This window comes from Pieris rapae, unplaced genomic scaffold (genome assembly GCF_905147795.1).
Source record: "Pieris rapae unplaced genomic scaffold, ilPieRapa1.1, whole genome shotgun sequence".
Lineage (NCBI taxonomy): Eukaryota > Metazoa > Arthropoda > Insecta > Lepidoptera > Pieridae > Pieris > Pieris rapae.
The window spans coordinates 72,501-77,500 of record NW_025551546.1 but is presented as its reverse complement, the minus strand read 5'-3'; the positions used below and the strand labels follow the sequence as shown (position 1 = coordinate 77,500).

The 5,000-nt window shown below is 47.7% G+C and overlaps 3 non-coding genes across 3 annotated transcripts in view; all 3 read left to right on the top strand.

The window, feature by feature from the left end:
• Positions 1-1,715: 1,715 nt before the first annotated feature.
• LOC123690613 lies at positions 1,716-3,621 on the top strand. Its single transcript, XR_006751222.1, has one exon. It is a non-coding gene; the product is annotated as a small subunit ribosomal RNA (ribosomal RNA).
• A 371-nt stretch (positions 3,622-3,992) lies between these two features.
• LOC123690611 lies at positions 3,993-4,149 on the top strand. Its single transcript, XR_006751220.1, has one exon. It is a non-coding gene; the product is annotated as a 5.8S ribosomal RNA (ribosomal RNA).
• Positions 4,150-4,946: 797 nt separating this feature from the next.
• The window catches only part of LOC123690609, a 3,950-nt gene continuing 3,896 nt past the window's right edge, over positions 4,947-5,000 (top strand). The window contains exon 1 of the ribosomal RNA XR_006751218.1: positions 4,947-5,000. This exon is cut by the window's right edge and continues 3,896 nt beyond it. This is a non-coding gene — a ribosomal RNA (large subunit ribosomal RNA).

Sequence of the window (5,000 nt, the reverse complement as noted above, 5' to 3'; positions counted from 1 at the left end):
CAGTTTCATCACTATTAATATTCTATTGTAATAATAAATAAAAATTATTAGTAAACACTATCATCACACAAAACACAAAAATAATATTTATCTATTCACACTGTTCAATTGTACTGTTAACATAAACACGTGTTCTAAATATACTAAACAAGCGCACAAGACATAATATTATTATTATGACAATTATGTTGAAGACACGCGTTGCACAGAACGGAGGTAATCTAATAAAATAAAAAAAAAACCCATTCTTAAATACATACGATATACCTAATATGTATATAAAATATCAAAATAAAAAAATGGAAAATAGCCAACACTCCACGCTCTACTCTACGAGAAACATACGAGCGTCACCGGTGCGCGGCGCGGATAGTGCGCCCGGCGAGCTTGTCCGAGAAACATTTACCACCGCTCAGCAGTAACTACACAAGGCCGGCGAAGGTCGTCGGTGGTCGCGCGCGCGTAAAAATATTTTCTTATTATTATTTGTAATATAAATAATGTATTATCATTTATTTTATATGGCTAATATAGATCGAATGAATGAATGTATTTCGTTATGATAAATTTATTAAGTAATAATTTTTTTAATTTTATTTATATTACATACATATATGTATAATAGTAAAATAATAATAATAATATAAACAGTCAATGCACATTCATTCATTTAATGTACACACGCACACGTTACGTACACGTCCTAAAATGAAAACTAACTCTCGACGCTCTACTAGAAACATACGACATACTACTCCAATGCCGACGCGGACTATTGCTCTCGGTATAGATGTGGAGCGAAACAGCCGTGCGCACCGAGTCGGACGGAGGTTCTCGCTGCCGCGCATCATCGTGTATTACTCGCGATGTTTCTGTGGAAGAACACAAACGCACGAATGTGTGTGCGTGTTTGATTATTTTTATTTTTCTTTTTAATATATATATATATATATATATGTATACATACTTACGTGCGCACTTTGTTGCACACGGTGTGTTACTATATATTATTTATCACCGCGTTCGCAGACCGGACGGTGACATTCAGCAAAATCCGCTCAAAGTGTGATCTTTGTGAGACTGTCTCGCCGGTGTTATCTGTGATTATAAAAGAATTACGCTTTCAGGCGCCACCCAAACTCGGGTCGCCGAGCGTGTTCGACACGTGCGCGCGGTCGCTGCGGCGGCCGCAATTGGAAATAATGTTTGAAAGAGGACGCATACGCGCCCATCGTCGAAACGGTGTGCGCAGCGTCGTGTTGGAATTTGTCCCTCAAGCTCCGGGCGTTGATCGTATCTAGTGCGAATACAACATATGTATAATGCCAGCAGAGTTTTTAATATGTTTACAATAACGTATTGAATAAAAATTGAGAAGTTGCGTTTAGATGAATGTTCAATTTTCAAACTGCCAAGACACATCGTCGTCGACGTCGTCGTCGTCGTCGTGTTTGACGCAGTTTTATGTCCCTCACAGTGGTCGAGCAGCGTTGTACATCACCTCGTTGCGAGACCGTGACGGGACGGCCGCTCGTAGACCGGTCAAAGTATGTCTATCGAATTGAAGCGCGAACGTCGCGTCGTTTGTAAATTCGACGCGTTACGTTCACGCGTGTCGAGTAACGCGCGCAAGCGCGTCTCGACGCCGCCGAAGCTACGGCTCGCCGAAGCCGCGTCTCGCGCGCGGCGTTAGGCGAGTCGTTTGCGTAAGCAGCTCCCTGGTTGATCCTGCCAGTAGTTATATGCTTGTCTCAAAGATTAAGCCATGCATGTCTCAGTGCAAGCCGTATTAAGGCGATACCGCGAATGGCTCAATATATCAGTTTTGGTTCCTTAGATCTTACTCAGTTACTTGGATAACTGTGGTAATTCTAGAGCTAATACATGCAATCAGAACTCTGACCAGTGATGGGATGAGTGCTTTTATTAGATCAAAACCAATCGGCGGAGGGCCTAGCGTCCGAAGTCGTTAATTTTGATGAATCTGGATAACTTTTGCCGATCGCATGGTCCAGTACCGGCGACGCATCTTTCAAATGTCTGCCTTATCAACTTTCGATGGTAGTTTCTGCGACTACCATGGTTGTCACGGGTAACGGGGAATCAGGGTTCGATTCCGGAGAGGGAGCCTGAGAAACGGCTACCACATCCAAGGAAGGCAGCAGGCGCGCAAATTACCCACTCCCGGCACGGGGAGGTAGTGACGAAAAATAACGATACGGGACTCTTACGAGGCCTCGTAATCGGAATGAGTACACTTTAAATATTTTAACGAGGAACAATTGGAGGGCAAGTCTGGTGCCAGCAGCCGCGGTAATTCCAGCTCCAATAGCGTATACTAAAATTGTTGCGGTTAAAAAGCTCGTAGTTGCATTTGTGCGCCGCGCTGTCGGTGCACCGCATCCGCGGTGATACTGACACGTCTGCGGAGCATATCGTCGGTGAGCCGGCGGTAAAACGCCGGTTCAATATCAAAATCCTATCGCGGTGCTCTTCGGTGAGTGTCGAGGTGGGCCGACAATTTTACTTTGAACAAATTAGAGTGCTCAAAGCGGGCTCAAAATGCCGCTTGAATATTTCGTGCATGGAATAATAGAATATGATCTCGGTTCTATTTTGTTGGTTTTCAGAACTCCGAGGTAATGATTAATAGGGATAACTGGGGGCATTCGTATTGCGACGTTAGAGGTGAAATTCTTGGATCGTCGCAAGACGAACATCAGCGAAAGCATTTGCCAAAGGTGTTTTCATCAATCAAGAACGAAAGTTAGAGGTTCGAAGGCGATTAGATACCGCCCTAGTTCTAACCGTAAATATGTCATCTAGCGATCCGCCGACGTTACTACAATGGCTCGGCGGGCAGCTTCCGGGAAACCAAAGATTTTGGACTCCGGGGGGAGTATGGTTGCAAAGCTGAAACTTAAAGGAATTGACGGAAGGGCACCACCAGGAGTGGAGCCTGCGGCTTAATTTGACTCAACACGGGAAATCTCACCAGGCCCGGACACCGGAAGGATTGACAGATTAACAGCTCTTTCTTGATTCGGTGGGTGGTGGTGCATGGCCGTTCTTAGTTGGTGGAGCGATTTGTCTGGTTAATTCCGGTAACGAACGAGACTCTAGCCTGCTAAATAGGCGTCGTCATTCAAGGTGTGCGCGACTCTCGGGGAGCGCAACTCACTGGCGACGTATTAAAATTCTTCTTAGAGGGACCGGCGGCTTCGAGCCGCACGAGATTGAGCAATAACAGGTCTGTGATGCCCTTAGATGTCCTGGGCCGCACGCGCGCTACACTGAAGGAATCAACATGTTCTCCCTGGCCTAGAGGCCCGGGCAACCCGTTGAAACTCCTTCGTGCTGGGGATTGGGGTTTGCAATTATCCCCCATAAACGAGGAATTCCTAGTAAGCGCGAGTCATAAGCTCGCGTTGATTACGTCCCTGCCCTTTGTACACACCGCCCGTCGCTACTACCGATTGAATGATTTAGTGAGGTCTTCGGACCGACACGCGGTGGCCTCACGGCCGTCGGCGTTGCTGGGAAGTTGACCAAACTTGATCATTTAGAGGAAGTAAAAGTCGTAACAAGGTTTCCGTAGGGGAACCTGCGGAAGGATCATTAACGTTTTCTTTGTTTTGTGCGGCAACGCTGAAAACATATAGAAAAACACACACGTGTAATGATTTACACAATTAAAATCGAATCCGCGAGGGGCGAGACCCTCTCGCGTCGATTCGCGACATACTAAAATAATATGTGTTTGGACGCTTTCTTTCGTTAGCGTCTATTCGCCTATTGATATTATTGTGCATAATCTATCGTCATGTGTCCGGCGACGAGATGTCGATCTGAATGCGCGCGCGCGATTGATTCAATTCGATTGTGTGCCGCGGCGGATCGTACATGGTTTTGTCCGGATCGTTTGATTTATTATGTTTGTCTAAATGCTTTTTATTATTTTCTCATACAAACGAACAACAAAACAAAACGATTACCCTGAACGGTGGATCACTTGGCTCGCGGGTCGATGAAGAACGCAGTTAACTGCGCGTCATAGTGTGAACTGCAGGACACATTTGAACATCGACATTTCGAACGCACATTGCGGTCCGTGGAGAAATATCCAGGACCACTCCTGTCTGAGGGCCGGCTGCATAAAAACAAATAGCCACACTGTTCGCGCGACGGTTGCCGTCGCGCGTGCTCTTGACGGTTTCGCGAGGCCGAGCGCCGAGCGATCCGTTCGAATATATGTTCGATCACGTTTCTTTTGAACGTTTTCACGTCTATACGATACTTTTGTCGCACATGTAAATTCTCCCCGCCGTGCCGTGTCTATCCGTAGCGCGGGCGCGCGTCGAGTCTTTACGCAACGACATCATCATCGACGACGACGACGACTACAACGACAACAACGACGTTCGCGTTTACGCGTCGCGCGTGTTTGCACGCATCGTCGCCCGGTCCATTGCGATCGAGCGACGGGCGGCGCCGGTGCGCGCGTGGACGTGTCTCGATGTCGGCGTTGTGTTGTGTGTGCGTGTTGTGCGTCGTCGTGGGTGTCGTCTGCGTTCGGCTCGGCCGAGTTCCTCTCACTCTTGTTATCGAGAGAGGAGGAACGAGGAGCGCGCGCCCGCCGCGTCGCGGCTGACGCCTAGCGTGCGCGTGCGGTGTTTGTGCAATTGTAGTGTGTACGAAATTATTGTGGAGTGTTTAACGGACAATGCACAACGGAAACTGTGAACGAACAGAGTCAAAAAGCGTCTCCTCGACCCTCTAGACGAGTGAGAGAGTGAGACGCAAAGGTGACGCGCTGCTCTCGTGCAGCATGTAGGCGGACTCGACGTCCGGAGGGCGCGTGGCGTCGTCGACGCGCTGTAATAGCGAGTCGCGCGTGCGCCCGTTGCGCCGACGGATATCGCGTCTGCCTCACACCTTTTTATCGTTGGCCTCAGATCAGGGAGGATCACCCGCCGAATTTAAGCATATTAGTAAGCGGA